We start from the raw sequence: 17,845 nt of genomic DNA, 5'->3' as shown, positions 1-17,845 counted from the left end.
TGAAACCATCTTGGCATAGAGATTCCTCTTTCTGGAACTTTTTTATTACCAATTCAAAATCTTTCATGGTTATAGGACTAATCAGATGATCAGATTATGTATATTATCTTGGTTGAGTTTTGGTAAGTTGTAATTTTTGAGGAATATTTCTTTTTCTTTTAAATAGTCAAATTAAAAAAAAAAGAAAAAATTGTCAAATTTATGAGTATAAAGTTGTTTGTAATATTCCCTGTTATGTTTTTAATTATGTAGGATCTATAATGAGATCCCCAATTTCATTCTTGGTATCATGATTTGTGTATTCTCTCATTCTATTTTTGCTCTTCTAGCAAAAGGTTTATCAATGTTATCGATCTTTTCCTCAAAAAATTTCCTTTTGTTAGTACTTGCATTGTATATTTTTTTCCAGTTTTCACTATAATCTATGTCATTGAATTTGAAGTTTCTTGTAAACAGCCGAATGCAGTTAGATTTTGTTGTTGTTGTTATTTTGTCACAGGTTCTTCAGGCTCTGTTTTGTTTGCTTCTACTCTGTTTCTATGTCCACATTGAATAAATGCTATGGATATATCCTCAGTTCATTGACTCTATGCTTTGTCTTCTCCATTCTACTATTGAGCCTACTTAAGCAAAGTTTTCTTATTTCAGTTGTATTATTTTTTACTGAAGATTTCTATTTTTCTTCATTTAAGAGAATTCTAAATTGTTTGTTGAAGTATTTTTATAATGGTTGCTTTAAAACTTTTAGTATGGATGATGTCTCAGACCCTGGGGATGAAGAAGCTTCCTGGGTGGAGCTACTTTTGCCCCTTGTCTCTGACAAGGGAAGGTAGCCTAGCAGGGAAGAAAAGCACTTCCCCTGGCTGCTTATCTGCAGGTCTCCTGATAGATCTTCCTGGCCATTGCCACCTGGCTCATTGATATTGGTGATAATACTTCAATTCAAGGGAGAAATGAACCTATCTGGGTTGTCTGCTACTGATAGTTTGGGCTTTGGAAATTGTCAGACCTGGGTTGCTTTATTTTGTTGAGTTGGAGGGGAGAGTCGTAAGACATTCTCTCCACCTTCCAGGGTCTTTTTAAATCCATTTTTATGTATCATGTGTAAAGTTTTTAGTTGTACTTGGTGGGAAGAATTTATCTTGTACCAGAACCATAAACCAACAGGTGATTTTTTTTTCCAACAGGTGATTTTTAATAAGAATTTTAGTTTGCAAGTAGACCAATGATTTGTATCTTTGTGTCTGCATGTTCTTTTCCTATCTACACTGGATAAAATCCTAATGATAAGATTCCTTGGTGCACAGTAAGTCATAGCTCTTATGAGTTATGATTTTCATGGTTGTGTGAATGACCTTAACATATTCATCACTCCTACAAAAAGGCATTAAATGTTCAAATTTTCTTCTTAATGCACCACTTTCTGGATTCCATACTGACAGCTCATTCCCCCTCTGCTTATTAATTTTTCTACAGTCTGTGCCCAATATAGTTTTGGGTTTCAAATTTCTTGGATTCTATTCTACTCTTTTAATATTTCACTGTTGTCATTTATATAGACCTATGTATTGCTAAATTACCTCAGATACTAATTTGGAAACACGAATATAAATATAGTATGCATGATAAATCATGGTATGCTATGTAAGAGCACCTTATATCTGAATAATACATAATAAAATTGTTAAAGCGAACTTAACATATGTTAAGGGCATTATAAAATGACTTTATAAATTTAGAAAGATGACTAAATTATATAAGTTCTTATGATCAGTAATTTAAATATTATAACATGTTAAATACATAAAAATGTATACAGAGGGCTTGGTATCCAGTGTCACCTGCATCTGGAGCACTGGCTCCACTAGCACTGAGAAATGGACCAATTTTGACAAGATGTAGTGCTGTAGTGTACCTGATGGGGTATGTTCAACCATGATATCTGAACTTTCTGGAAAACCTTCTTCAGAAGCTTCCAAACCCTGTGGAACTGTACCTTCACTGTGAACCAATATCATCTATGGTGTGTGCTGCACCATCTCTGCCAACTTCCCAGCTTCAATGATCTCTCAATGGCTAGAAACCATCTTGCGTTTTTACCACTGGGCAAGGTCAACAAGAGCAAAAATAAGCAAATGGAACTATATCAAACTAAAAAGCTTTTGCACAGTGTAGAAAATCAGCAATAAAACAAAGCAACATACTGAATGGGAAAGGATATTTGCAAATGATATAGCTGATAAGGGGTTAACATCCAAAATTTATAAAGAACTCATAAAACTCGGTATCAAAAATAAACTGGTTAAAAAATGGACAGAGGACCTGAATAGATATTTTTCCGAAGAAAATATACAGATGGTCAACAGGCACATGAAGAGATACTCAACATCACTATCAGGGAAATGCAAATCAAAACAACAGTTTGATATTTTACCTCACACCTGTCAACATGGCTATTATAAAAAAGACAAGAAAGGGATCCCTGGGTGGCGCAGCGGTTTGGCGCCTGCCTTTGGCCTGAGGCACGATCCTGGAGACCCAGGATCGAATCCCACGTCGGGCTCCCTGCATGGAGCCTGCTTCTCCCTCTACCTGTGTCTCTGCCTCTCTGTCTCTCTCTGTGTAACTATCATGAATAAATAAATAAAATCTTTAAAAAAAAAAAAGACAAGAAATAACGAGTGTTTAGGAGGATGCAGAGAAAAGAGAACCTTCATATAGTGTTGGTGGGAATGTAAATTGGTGCAGTCACTATGGAAAACAGTATGATGGTTCCTCAAAAGATTTAAAGTAGAACTACATTATGATCCAGCAATTCCACTTCTAGGTATTTACCCAAAGAAAATGAAAACATTAATTTGAAAAGACATATGTACCCTTATGTTCGTTACAACATTATTTACAATAGCTAAAATATGAGAGCCACCTAAGTGTCCACTGATAAATGGGTGGATGAGAAAGATCATATATACATACAATGGAATATTAGTCATAAAAAGGAATGAAATCTTCCTATTTGTGACAACATGGATGGACCTAGAGGGTATTATGCTGAGTGAAATAAACCAGACAGAGAAAGACAAATACTGTATGACTTCACTTATATGAAGAATCTAAAATACAAGACAAACTAACAATCTAACAAATTTACCAACTATTTATGAGCTTTGTTCATAGTACAGGGAACATAGATAGCTACAGAAAACAATCTAATGGATGCCGGAGTGGAGGAGGTGGAGGGATAGATGAAATAGGTGAAGGGGATTAAGCGGTAAGGTACAGTTTTCCAGTTACAAAATAAATAACACACAATGATATAATGTACAGCATAGGGAATATAGTAACAAACAAAGGTACATATGTGCAATCTAGAAAAATAAGTAGCGTGAGGGCTAGATATTTGAGCAGAATCTTTGCCAGCAAAGTTTTTGTTAATTTGATTTTGGAACTCAGAGTTTTTATTTTATTTTTATTTATTCATGAGATACACAAACGCACACACACACACACAGAGGCAGAGACACAGGCAAAGGGAGAAGCAGGCTCCATGCAGGGAGCCCGACGTGGGACTTGATCCCGATCCTGGTCTCCAGGATCACACCCTGGGCTGAAGGCGGCGCTAAACCGCTGAGTCACCCGGGCTGCCCGGAACTCAGAGTTTTTTAAATAGTGACAAGAATGTGCAGTACTAGGAAAATCTGAAAGATGTTGTCAGTTGACTTTAAAGCAAAAATCTGGAGTTTCTATCAGTCATTGTTTTCAATAAAGTTCTTCAGTTTTGAGGAGGGAGAAAAAATCAGGTGCAAGTCCAGCTAGGCTCAAGATGAAGACATTGTACTTTCCATACTGCTGCCATGGCACTTGAAGATACACTGTTGAGATTCCTGAGTCTGTGTTGAACAGGCATGAAGTCTCCTTCTTTAGGATCTTCTCTGTGAGAATTCTTGGTATTTTTTGAAATTATTGCTGTAAATCTGTAAGTCAGAACTACCTCACCAGGTTTTGATCTTTTAAAGGAAGTATAGGGATATTTTGTTCATCACATGTCTCCTTAGCAGTGTCTCCTGACATCATACCTGGATGCTTGGGCACAGTGCCTGTCCTCTGGCACCCACAGCATCTATGCAGCTTGCTAGGTAGTATCACTTCCTACATTATATGGGAATTCCTTGCTTATATGGAAATGATATGTTTTGGGAGGTTAACTAACATCATACTGAACCAGGCTGACATCCTTTTAAATTCCAGCTCTGCTATTTAATAGCTGGGTGATCTTGGGCTTTTTAATTTATGTAAGTCTCAGAAACAGTATAAAATTAATACCTACTTCATAGCACTATTGTGAAAATTAAATAAGATACATTTAAAATACTTCTATCACTCATAAATACTACATAAGCATACAGTCAATGTGAACTATTTCAGTTGTTTCACTAGATTGTTAGAAAAGGTTGGGACTGTGTTTGTCTTCACTTTTGTACCCCAAGCACCTAGCACAATGTCTAGCCCATTGCTCATAATAATTTCTTTGTTACCTGAACTGTGCAACAGAAATAAAGATGCTGATGCTTGAATATTTATACTAACAGAAAAGGAAGCCTTCATTCAACTTCATTAAAATAAATTTAATTTTAAAAAATATATACAGAGTTGTACAATGTAGTCCATGCACCCACCATCCAGCCTAATAAATTAAACAACACTTAGGCTACAGTTTTGTGTTCTTTGAATCGTTATTATGATTCCACAATTTTTTTAGTAGCTCAGTGTGAGACTTTATTCTCTAAAAAAACAACAAAACACAGAAGCATGAGCCATGCAGCATACATGTACAAGTTCCTTCCTAAGAGAATGCATTTTAAATTCATTTCTTTTTAAGTTTTTTGAGTATAGTTGACACATACCATTACATTAGTTTCAGGTGCAGAACATAGTGATTTGAAAAGTTTATATATTATGCTATGTTCACCACAAGTGTAGCTACCGTCTCACCATACAATGCCATTACAATATCATTAACTATATTCCTTAGGCTGTGCCTCTTATTGCCATGACTTATTCATTCAATAAGTGGAAATATTTATCCTCCACTCCCCTTCACCCATTTTGCCCATTCCCCTCACCCCTCTCTACCCTGGCAACCATTACTTTGCTCTCTGTATTTATAGTCTGATTCTGCTTTTTGTTTCTTTACTCATTTGCCCTTTTTAGATTCCTCATATGAGTGAAATCATATGGTACTTGTCTTTCTCTTTTTTTTAAGATGTTATTTATTTATTCATGAGAGACACACACAGAGAGAGGCAGAGACATAGGCAGAGGGAGAAGCCGGCTCATGCAGAAAGCCCAATGTGGGACTCAATCCCAGGACTCCAGGATCACGCCCTGAGCTGAAGGCAGACACTTAAACCGCTGAGCCATCCACGCATCCCATATTTGTCTTTCTCAATCCAAGGCAATGCATTTTTAGGAGTGAGTTTAAAGCAATGACACTCAACAGTCATTTCTAATCAGAAACCAGTTCTGTCACCAAAGCCAAATTTGGCAGCTTTGCCACCTGAAGATTCAGTCAGCCTAAACTAGAATGCAGCATTCTGGTCGCAACTAACTTGTTTAAAAGGGAGCCTACCAGGGATCCCTGGGTGGCTCAGTGGTTTAGCACCTGCCTTCGGCCCCGAGTGTGATCCTGGAGTCCCAGGCAAGATCGAGTCCTGTGTTGGGCTCCCTGCGTGGAGCCTGCCTTCCCCCCCACCTCTCTATCATGAATAAATAAATAAAATCTTAAAAAAAATAAAAGGGAGCCTACTAGTTTTAACTTTTTTTTTCAGTGTATTTTCCTAATCAGCAGTAGGAATTATCTCACATATTTTGGGACAAAAAATGAAAATGCAGAAAAGAAAAATAAAAGGTCATGTTTCTTTATATTTCTTTAATTAGCAGAACTCAACATTTTTCAAGCCTTTTATTTTGTCTGGCAGTCTGACAAATTCAGTTTTCTTCCCTGAATTTCACTGTAATAAAAAACTGTAGTGAAAGAATTACCAGTAGTAAATATTGATTTCAATTTGCTTCCAACTAAGTCAAATGTAAATATATCCTTAAATGTGACCATTGCAAATGAGCTGCCATATAGTTCCTAGTATATTGTGTTTATTTATGACACTAGTCACTTTGAAAACAAAGTGGTACAAATTTTTTTTTAAAACAAAGTGGTACAAATTAACAAAACACTATAGATTCCTATAAGGTGACTAAATTTCATCTGAGATTTAAAATTCTATGTAATCTATGGTAATGTAGAGTTTATCCAGTGCATACACATGTATGAATTTGCACATACTCTTAAAACAATTATGCATTTCAAGTGGTGTGGTCAAAATTTTTTAAATACATAAAACATAGAAATTGGAACTCTAGAGCCAATTCAGTAAATTAACTTTTAGAAGATAGTTTAATGTGATTTTTTTCAATTAGTAAAGTTCCTTTTTTCATAATTTATCATTTAAAAATATACTTACACACCCTGATGACTATAGAGAAATAGTTTGCATTAGTGTTGACAAAGTCAGATACTGTAATTGTAAAAGGCAGTTTGGTTAACTCAACTTTCTATCATCAGTTGTAAGTATTGAGTAAGTCCTGGGACTTGGTTTCTTTTAGTAAACTCCACAGATTTCTTTAGTCCAGTTGTGCATTGCTTCAGGGCTATCAGCCTGCACATAGAAAGTTCAAAACAATGTTACAATTTCAAAGAGAATGTCCCTTATCATTACATTGCTCTGTCTACACTCCTGTACTCCATGATCTTCTTTAAGTGGTATTATCTGGAGAAGTTCCTTTTCCAGTTCAGATGTGAAGTAGCCTATTGTATTTTTATCCAATTGAAAAAATATCTTCTCTTCCAGTTACTTCATCACCATCCATTGCTTAACACAATATCCAGATTTGATAACTGCACTATCTGAAAGAGGTTTAGGGGGTAAAGAAGATGGCTTCATGATAATTTCAAATTATTTGTCAATACTTTCACCACGTTCATTTACTTCTTATGAGTTGGAGTGATGATGGATATACCACCAATGCCAGTTTTCTAACATGCTTGCTTCTTCCCATAACTTAGGTTATCAGAGTGACACTGTGAATCTGACTGCTTTGGTACTGTAGGTTTTAGAGCTTAGCTCAACACATTTACTTATTCTACTATATCTTGCTGATCATTAATTTGTAAGGAAATACTTCCGCATCCCTGCACTCATGACAAAAGAAGAACTCAGCCTTTGGCCTTAAGTTACTTGCATTGCTAATGTAGATAAGATTAATGGCTCCAATGTATTATGATCCAGAAGATAGGTTATGTGGATTACCCATGTACCATACAAAAGAATCTTCTCTGGACACAGGAAGATGGTGGTAGAGTAGAAGTTTACCTCATCACATGAACACAACTAGATAGCTATCAAATCATCCTAAATATCCCAGAAATCAACCAGAAAACTGACAGAAAAAACTCTACAACTAAACAGAAAAGAGTTCACATCAAAGAAGGTAGGAAGTATGGAGATCTGATTTAGGAGAGAAATATACTGTGGGTGCTACAGGGGGAGGCAGCCCTAGTGGAGAAGGGAAAGAAGGGGAGAAATAAGCACATGAGAGAAGGCACAAAGAGAACATTTCCCCAAAGTCATTGCCTTGGAGAATGAGAAGGGCTGAATTTCATGAGCTCTTAAACCAGCAGGGCTTAAATCCTGGAATTTCAAAGGTCATTGAGTTTGGCTGGGATAGAGGCTGCGGGCACAGTGCTGCTCCCGGAGAGAAGGCAGGAAAACTACACAGGATCAGACAGCATGGAAACAGTAGTCTGAAGAATGTCTGAGGCACACAATGAGATTATTTGCTCCCCTCACAGTGTATCCCTGAAAGGTAGCATTCATGGAGACACCAACACTGGATGCCCAACTTGATTACATCAAGCCCTACCACCCTATGATCTGGTAGTACTACCCTTCTCAGTCATGCATGCCTCAGTCTCAGCACGGTGAGTCTCCTCCCCAGAAGACAAGCACAAACCACTGCCCATACCACATCACCAAACAGAGAGTTCTACAGGGCCTCTATTCTGGTGGAGATAGTGGCAGGTCTCATTTCACAAGTAGACCCGTAGCACATGTTAAAAGTCACCACACTCTGGCCAAGGACCAAACACTGTCTACAATAGGCAAGGACAGCCTCCTCAGATGACTAGCATGAAGGATAGAACAGTCACAACACAACAATAGAGAACACACTGCACACACCAGAGACATTCCCTGAAGTGTGAAATGAGGAAGAAAAGAGAAAAGGGGAGCAGAAAATTTATTTGAGGAAATAATAGCTGAAAACTTCCCTAATCTTGAAGGAAACTGATATCCAGACCAAGGCAGCACAGGAACCCCTATAAAAATCAATAAAAACAGGCCAACACCAAGACACATTGTAATTAAATTTGCAAAAATAGTGATAAAGAAAAAAATCTTAAAACCAGCAACATAAAAAGAAGTACTTACCTTATAAAGGAAGACCCATAAGGTTAGCCTCAGATCTCTCCACAGAAACTTGGCAAGACAGAAAAGAGTGGCATAATATATTTAAATATATTTAAAGTGCTGAATGGGAAAAATCTTCAGACAAGAACACTCTATCCAGCAGGGCAATTATTAAGAACAGAAGGAGAGATAGAGTTTCCAGACAAACAAAAACTAAAGGAGTTCATGACCGCTAAAGCAGCCCTGCAAGAAATATTAAAGGGGACTCTCTGGGTGGGAAGAACAGATCAGAAGTGACAAAGACAAGAAAGGATCAGAGAGATCACTAGAAACTTTAACAGAACCAGTAATAAAATGTCACTAAATACATATCTATTAATAATTACTTTGAAAGAAAATGGACTAAATGCTCTAATAAAAAGATATAGGATATCAGAATGGATAAAAAACAAAACCTATCTATATGCTGCCTACAAGAGATGCATTTTAGATCTAAAGACACGTGCAGATTGAAAGTGAGGGGATGAGGAAACATCTATCATATTAATGGATATCAAAAGAAAGCTGGAATAGCCATTCTTATATCAGACAAACTAAATTTCAAACCAGAGACTGTAAAAACGGATGAAGAAGGCTACTATGTCATAATAAAGGAGACAAAAAAGAAGATGTAAAAACTGTAAATATTTACGCACCCAACATAGGAACAGCCAAATATATAAAACAATTAATGACAAACACAAAGGAACGAGTGGATAAAATACTGTTATGACAGTAGGGACATTAGCATTCCACTTACATCAAAGGATAGATCATCATAACACAGCATCAACAAGAACACAATGTCTAAGAATGGCATACTGGACCAGATTGACCTTCTTTGTACAATACAAAAATACTTAAAGGTTTAATTCTCTGAAAAGCAAGAGTTAATATTTTATTTATTTATTTTAAAGATTTTATTTATTTATTGGAGGGAGAGAGAGAGAGAGAGAGAGAGACAAAGGCAGGGACATAGACAGAGGGAGAAGCAGGCTCCGTGCAGGGAGCCTGATGTGGGACTAGATCCCAGGACTCTAGGATAACGCCCCAGGCCAAAGGCAGAGGCTTAACAGCTGAGCCATCCAGGAGTTCCAAGAGTTAACATTTTATGATTACCCTTTGAGAATAGAGTACTTGGGAGCAATTTTGAAGTTTTCAAAATCCGTACAAAGCTTGTCAAATCCAACATCACTTTCACAGACTGCAAAATGACTTCCTTATAAAAGTGGAGCAGCCAGGATGGGCTCTCTCACTGGGGTGAGGTCTCTCACTGTACTCAGCTAAGTCTGTGTTGGACACAGAGTCCAGGGGCATCCCGCTCCCTCCATGAGCTCGTTGGTACAGTGACGCTTTATTACATGTGTTCCCTGAAGAGCCATTTCTAATGTTCCAAATCCGTGCAGTCCCATAAGGATGGTATGAAACTGTCACTGAATGCCTTCCTCTCAGCCTGAACGAATTCATTGGACTGTATGTGAAATAAAGAACCATCCTCCTGCAAGATGAACTTCTGATTCCCTGTGGCAGTTTCCTGGCAGAGATGCATGATGAGAAGATCCGTTCCTGCGTCCACAGCTATGCAGACCTCTGGCTGGTGGGTGTCACAGTGTATTTCATTCTGGGACGTGTATTCAAAAACTGGTTCTGACCTATTCCATGATAGAGGTTAGAAGGACCTGGCGTCCCACGATTTGGTTTTCACTGGGAGGGTTAGAGTCAAAGCAGTAATCTTTCAGTCCTCTGTTCCAGAGCATCCCAAAGAAGGCAGGCCTGTCATCAGGCACGTGCAATTCTGGGTACACGTTCTCCAAGAACACCTGAAATCCTTCCGCTGGAGCTTTGCATGGAGCTGCCTCCTCTCTGTCACATCCCCAAAGGGTTCCACGCGGGTGTGGGGGTTGTGATGGTCGTTAAGCTCTTTAAGTTCATCCATCCACACTTGAGTTATTCGGCTGCTGCTGGCCACAGCCTTGTTGTGGTAGTAGGGTTGAGTATACTTTGTAAAACACTGACACTTTATGTCTAAAAACATCTGTCCAGACAGCCTCAAGATGACTGCAACTCCTGCAACATGGTAGCAATGTGCTTCTTGAAAGGAAATCTTACTTTTTAAAGCAGTTTCAGGCTTAGAGAATTACTATGAAGAGAGTAAAGACAGTTCCCATATACCCGACAATCACATTCCCTATTACGATCATTTAATGTTGATGTGGCACAACTGTAACATTAATGAACTGATATTGATGTGTTATCATTAACCAAAGACTACACTTTATTCAGACTGTCTCAGCTTTTCTCGAATGGCCTTTTCAAGTTCCAAGATCCCATCCAGGATACTAACTCCTATTTAGTACTTATACCTTCTTAGGCTTCCGCAGTTGTGACAGTTCTGTCATTTCTGTTGAGTTTCATGCCCCTGACAGTTTGAAATTAATAGAAATACTCCACAGGTCTTTAGCTTACTGTTAGCATGGTATGTCTTTCTTCATCCCTTTACTTTATTTAGCCTCTCGGAATCACTCTCTTAAAAATAGGTGCTTGCAGACAATATACACTGGTGAATTTCTAAAATCCACTCTGACTTTGGATTGCTATTTATACGCCATTCCTTTTTTTTTTTTTTAATTTTTATTTATTTATGATAGTCACACACACAGAGAGAGAGAGAGAGGCAGAGACACAGGCAGAGGGAGAAGCAGGCTCCATGCACCGGGAGCCCGACGTGGGATTCGATCCCGCGTCTCCAGGATCGCGCCCTGGGCCAAAGGCAGGCGCTAAACCGCTGCGCCACCCAGGGATCCCTATACGCCATTCCTATTTAAAGTGGATACTGATATACTTGCATCGATATCAACCATGTTTGTAGCTGTTTTCTATTCATTACAAGAGGCTCACTTTCCTGCCTTCTCTGGTTTTAATTGAGCATGTTTTATATAAAGCCAGGTTTTTTTGCACCTCTTAGTGTATAGATTATAGGTGTTTAAAAACATTTTAGAACTTCCCTTAGAGGTTACATATACATTGCAAACTAATGTAAGGCCAGCTTCAGATGACACTATTGACAAACTGAGCAGGTAACTTAACAATACTTCTGCCCTTTTTTTACATGACTGTCATTCTTTTCACTTACTCCTTGCAATACTCACCGGCTATGCTTAAGTCTCATTATTTAAACTTTTTTTTTTTTTTGCCATTTATCAAGAATAAAATAAATTTTATTATTTAAACGAGTTACTTTTCAATCTATTAAGAACATGAAAAATTAACTTTATTTGCCTTTCTGTGTTTCTTCTCTGGTGCACTTCCTTTTTAATGTAAATTTTTTTAAAATCCAATTTTTTTACCTTTACCATTTTTCTTCTTCCTGAATAAAATCTTTTCCATTTTTTTTTTTTTGCAGTATAAATGGTGACAATTTCCTCTATTTTTCTGTCTGAGAGAAAAAGTTTTTCTTTACTCTGCCGTTTTTACAGAATATATTTTACTATATATATAATGATCCTAGGATGGTGAATTATTTTTCTTTTGGCACATTAAACTGTCCCCTTATACTCTCTTCTTGCTTGCATGATCACTCACAGGACTTCATTGTAATTTTCTTGTTCCTCTAGGGGTAATGAAGTTTCCTAGTTGTTGTTCCTGTTGTTCTTGAGAGAGAGAGAGAGAGAGAGAGAGAGAGACAGAGAGGGAGAGAGAGAGAGAGAGAGAGAGAGAGAGAGGGAGAGAGTGTGTGTGTGTGTGTGTGTCTTGGTCTTCTTTTCTTCAAGATTCCTTCTTTGCCTTTTCTTTAATTCAAATTTATAGTCCATGAGGTAGCCTTTCTGGTTTTAATAACTTGCTGTCCTGTGAGCTTTCTGGGGATCTGATTCAGTGCCTATCAGTAATTTGGAAATTGCACAGTCATCATTTTTCAATTTTTTTCCTGTTCTCTTTTTCTCTTGCTTCCACTTCTGGTACTCGAATTATGTGTATGTCATATATTTTGAAATTGTTCCACAGATATTGGATGTTCTTCTACTCTGCATTTTTTCATCTTTTTTTCTATTTGCGTTTCACTTTGGGAGGTCCTTGTTGGCCATTCTTCAAGGTCACGGATTCTTTACTTGGGCAGGTCACAACTACTGAGGATCCCATCAAAGACATTTTTCACAGCTATTGCAGTAGTATGAATCCTGGCATTCCTTATTTGTTCACTTTTACAGTTTCCATCTATCTACCTCCATTACCTATCTATTATTGCATGTTGTCTACTTTTCCCATTAGAAATCTTAACATATTTATCTTAGTTGCTTATCTTCCCTGTCTGATCATTCCAGCTGCTATGTCATATCTGAATTGGATCTATATTGCTTTGACTGTTTGTTCTTTCTGGAACTCAGATGATTCAAATGTTGGCCCTTCAGCTTTAGTCCCATAGCTCCCAAACTCTCTGTTCATGTTTGTTTGCTTGTTGTACCGTTTTCCTGAATACTATGTTCTGTTGATCTGTCCTCAAGTTCACTGATTTCATCTTCTGTCATATCTACATTCCACAATGGATTCCAACCAGCAAGTTTTTTATTTTCCTTATTCTATTTTTTAAATATTTAATTCCCATTTGGTACATTTTATAACATTTCTGTGACTTGGCAAAGGTTTGCTATCTTTTTTTTTTTAATTTCACAGTAATCCATAATTACTCCTTCAAGAAATTTTATATTGGCTACTTTAAAATCGTTGCAAACTAGTCCCCACATCTGATTCATCTCTATGGTTGTCGGGGATTGTCTTTTCTCATTTAAGTCTTGACTTCACTGGTTCTACACAGGGAGAATGATTTTTTTTATCATTGACCTGCACATATTGGATATGCCACAAAAAGACTCTTGATCCTTTCATAGTAAGTTGCCCTGTTTTAAGGTTTGGCCTGTCTGTTCTGGCCTACTTTGGTGGGCTGTAATTCCATAGTCACTTAGTTTCATGAGCTCTTGCAATGCATTCTGAACCACACTGATCTGAGTCCACCTGCTTTTCTGATGGGTGATTGCCAGAGATGCCCGTGGTAGCAGAAAATGCTTCCGTGGGCCATAGGGTGTCATTAGAGGGGGATATGGGATTCAGGATCTAAGGGATGTAGAGCATTTCCCCCTTGCCTGTTTTTCAGTCACCCAGTACCACTGGCTTTCCTACTCTGTATCTGCCAGTATACCCTGGGGAGGGAGGCATCTGCCAGGTCATCTGCTGCTGGGTGGAGTGTGGAGGCACCCCCAAACTAGTTCACCTCTGGTGCAAATACCAGACCTAGTTGCTTTCTGCCAATGAGTGGAGGAACTGCAAGTGCCTGACCTGGTGTTGTTTAGCAGGGCAGAATGCCATGAGCCACCATAACTAGTTGGAAACTTTCTGTTGACTGGAGTATAGGGAGATGCTGGCCTTGGATCACCTTCCACCATTGAATAGACACCTAGGAGACATGGAGCCTACTGGAGTCCCCTGTGCAGGTGCTGAGGCACACCTGCAGTAATCTTGAGAAGTGTGTGTGGGGGGGGGAGGGGGACGGATAAGGCCTCTGAGAAGCAGCTATAGGTGCTGCTTTGGGAAGGTGGATCCTGCTGTCCCCTTCATTTTGGGGGGCAGAGTGGGTTGACGTGCCCCACCCCCAAGGCGAGGACTAGCTCTTGCAAATGCTGTAGATAGTTCCTCTTGGTGCTTCTATTGTGTGTCCATCTCTCCTTTATGTCACAGTCGAGCTCCCATTTTTCCTGATGTTCACCCATTGAAAGCAGGCTCTGCTTTTGTGTGTGTGTCTATGTACTTTAATTGTTTCTACTGTCTTCCTCTGCTTTTCCATGAGAATTGGCATTTCTTTGTTGCACATCACTGGAACTTGAGTCAAGACTAGACAGCGGTAAAAACAAAGGTCAGGGAATCCACCACAGCGTAGATATTCAAATCCTTAGGTTCCTAGCTAGACCACCTTTTCCTTTCCACCGGTTACAGCCTTTTTGTAATGATTTGTTGAAATATTTCCAAGGAAATCATTTTAATTTGGAGGGTAGGAGCAGGAAGAAGTGAGTCTATTCTATCATCCCCACAAACCAAAAGTTCTTTTGGTATTTTTATAAGTAGGATTCTCTGCAATGCTCCTAATCTCCTGTCCTTTAGACGTTCTTTATTAATGCCTGGCTATGATCAAAGAAACAGAAAATCCTTCCCCCCTCTTTCCATCCCTCCATGTTTGCCTTAAAAATGTTAGTTTTATTCACATCAATTTCACTTGATTTGTTAGTTCTATGAAGATTTACTTATCAATAACAGCCCCAATTTGCCTCAGGTTTTCTATTTTATTATTGACTGAGTTCATACCATACCAAATTCCTGAAGGCAGAGAATAAACTTAGAATAAACATCCCTGAATTAGCACTAGCACATGCTTACAATCTTCTGCCTATTGTTTTTAAACTTCAATGACAGATTGATTGTAGAAAAAATTGTTAGGTCACACTTTTTTCCTTGATGATTTTGTAGTTTTGCTTTGCCAAAATGTATCTTTCAAACCCCAGCATTCTACTGATACCTGGTGGGACAAGCCTCTGATATTAATATCCTTTTGGAATGTAGTTTAGAGCTGGATTTGCATATTTATTTTAGACTTTAAAAAACGACTGGAAATAAACTTAAAAATCATCTTTGGATCATTTCCGCTTCCACCTATGGTCCTGAAGAAAGAGCTTGTTGCAGTCCTATTACCTCACAGAGAAAAACCAAAATCTGGGTAAAGGCAGGGAGAGGGGGAACCAGACCTTGCTTGAAGGCATCAGAGAACGTCTTCTCTGCCCAGCACATCAGGGTACAGGAATCTGGAGAGTAGGGAAGCTGTGCAGGGGAATGCAACAATCTTGTGCTCCTTTTCTCCCTCGGGGAGAAGGCCTGAAGGCCGCACTACCCTGAGTGACAGGGCATCATTCTATAGACAAAGCAGCCACTAAGTGAGAGAAGACAGCAGCTCCTCAGAAAACTCATGGGGCTAGGGAGACAAAACTTGGAGTTCAACTTACAAAGCAGTCAATATTTGAGAAGTCAAGACCTTAAGAAGAAGAAAGGCAGCCAGATGTGATGCCTGCATTGGGTGGTTTTCTCCCTGGAGGCATTTGTCTGTACCAAAGCTGCATAGGGCATGCGACTCTGAAGCTGAGCAGACAGCTGTTAAAAGTCTCAACAGATTTCTCAGCAGTCCCAGGGTTTAGGGAAGTAAAAAAGATGAGTGCAGAACTTACCAGCGCCCTCAGGAACACCCCAGTTCCTGGGACCCCTCAAGTGCTGCCATCTGGGAGGGGGGAATACCTGAGGTAGTCTAAATCATATAAAGCCCTGAGCACCTGTGAGTCAGCTCAGCCACTGTCTGGATTGATGTCATTGCCTCTACACTGGATGCTTGCCAGGGAGAAGGTGAAACTTCTATGGAGGGACAAGCATCAACTTTTCCATAAAGAATGCCTGACACTTCATTAAACCACCAGACATATCAAGAACCAGATGAAGAGAAAGAGGAAGAGAAAAACATCCCCAGAATACCCCCAATGGCATACTTATTAGATGCGGGCTGTGAAATCATTATGATTAATATGTTCAAGACTATGGATTGCAAACTTGAGATTTCATCGGAACGCTAGAATTTCAAAATCAATCAAATGGATACACTGAAAAATGGAAAGCTAGAAAATACAATTGCTGACATTACGAATTCTACAGTTGAGTGTAACAGCATATCGGAACCAGCAGAATGGAGGGAGAGGAGAGAGAAAAGTTCAGGGAAAGGGCAAGCAGAAGGCCGACAGGTGCATAGGTTTGTCCGTGGGACCTCAGAGACACAACTCGTGCATAGAAGGAAAAGGACAGGCGATGGTTTAAGCAGCAGCTTTTACCTATGGCGCCCTTGCTGGATACTGGACACTCTGTCTGGGCTCTGCAATCATTATCCAGAGACAGACTTAGGTATCCCTTCTAGAGGGCTGCCTCTGGCCCTCAAGAGACACTTCTGCCTCCTGATCCAAAGCCCTAAAAGTTTTTTGTTAACTTTCCTCGACATCTTAAAAGCCATCTACGAAAAGCCCACAGCAAATATCATTCTCAATGGGGAAGCACTGGGAGCCTTTCCCCTAAGATCAGGAACAAGACAGGGATGTCCACTCTCACCACTGCTACTCAACATAGTATTGGAAGTCCTAGCCTCAGCAATCAGACAACAAAAAGACATTAAAGGCATTCAAATTGGCAAAGAAGAAGTCAAACTCTCCCTCTTTGCTGATGACATGATACTCTACATAGAAAACCCAAAAGCCTCCACCCCAAGATTGATAGAACTCATACAGCAATTTGGTAGCGTGGCAGGATACAAAATCAATGCCCAGAAATCAATGGCATTTCTATACACTAACAATGAGACTGAGGAAAGAGAAATTCAGGAGTCAATCCCATTTACAATTGCACCCAAAAGCATAAGATACCTAGGAATAAACCTCACCAAAGAAGTAAAGGATCTATACCCTAAAAACTATAGAACACTTCTGAAAGAAATTGAGAAAGACACAAAGAGATGCAAAAATATTCCATGCTCATGGATTGGCAGAATTAATATTGTGAAAATGTCAATGTTACCCAGGGCAATTTACATGTTTAATGCAATCCCTATCAAAATACCATGGACTTTCTTCAGAGAGTTAGAACAAATTATTTTAAGATTTGTGTGGAATCAGAAAAGACCCCGAATAGCCAGGGGAATTTTAAAAAAGAAAACCATATCTGGGGGCATCACAATGCCAGATTTCAGGTTGTACTACAAAGCTGTGGTCATCAAGACGGTGTGGTACTGGCACAAAAACAGACACATAGATCAATGGAACAGAATAGAGAACCCAGAAGTGGACCCTGAACTTTATGGCCAACTAATATTCGATAAAGGAGGAAAGACTATCCATTGGAAGAAAGACAGTCTCTTCAATAAATGGTGCTGGGAAAATTGGACATCCGCATGCAGAAGAATGAAACCAGACCACTCTCTTTCACCATACACAAAGATAAACTCAAAATGGATGAAAGATCTAAGTGTGAGACAAGAGTCCATCAAAATCCTAGAGGAGAACACAGGCAACACCCTTTTTGAACTTGGCCACAGTAACTTCTTGCAAGATACATCCACGAAGGCAAAAGAAACAGAAGCAAAAATGAACTATTGGGACTTCATCAAGATAAGAAGCTTTTGCACAGCAAAGGATACAGTCAACAAAACTAAAAGACAACGG

The 17,845-nt window shown here is 38.9% G+C and overlaps 2 pseudogenes; both read right to left on the bottom strand.

Moving 5' to 3' along the window:
* Window positions 1-6,656: 6,656 nt before the first annotated feature.
* LOC119868285 lies at window positions 6,657-9,878 on the bottom strand (annotated as a pseudogene).
* A 40-nt stretch (window positions 9,879-9,918) lies between these two features.
* On the bottom strand, window positions 9,919-10,696 carry LOC119868284 (annotated as a pseudogene).
* Between the last annotated feature and the right edge of the window lie 7,149 nt (window positions 10,697-17,845).

This window comes from Canis lupus, chromosome X, assembly GCF_011100685.1.
Source record: "Canis lupus familiaris isolate Mischka breed German Shepherd chromosome X, alternate assembly UU_Cfam_GSD_1.0, whole genome shotgun sequence".
Lineage (NCBI taxonomy): Eukaryota > Metazoa > Chordata > Mammalia > Carnivora > Canidae > Canis > Canis lupus.
The sequence above is the reverse complement of the archived record's forward strand: the minus strand, read 5'-3'. Positions and strand labels throughout refer to the sequence as shown.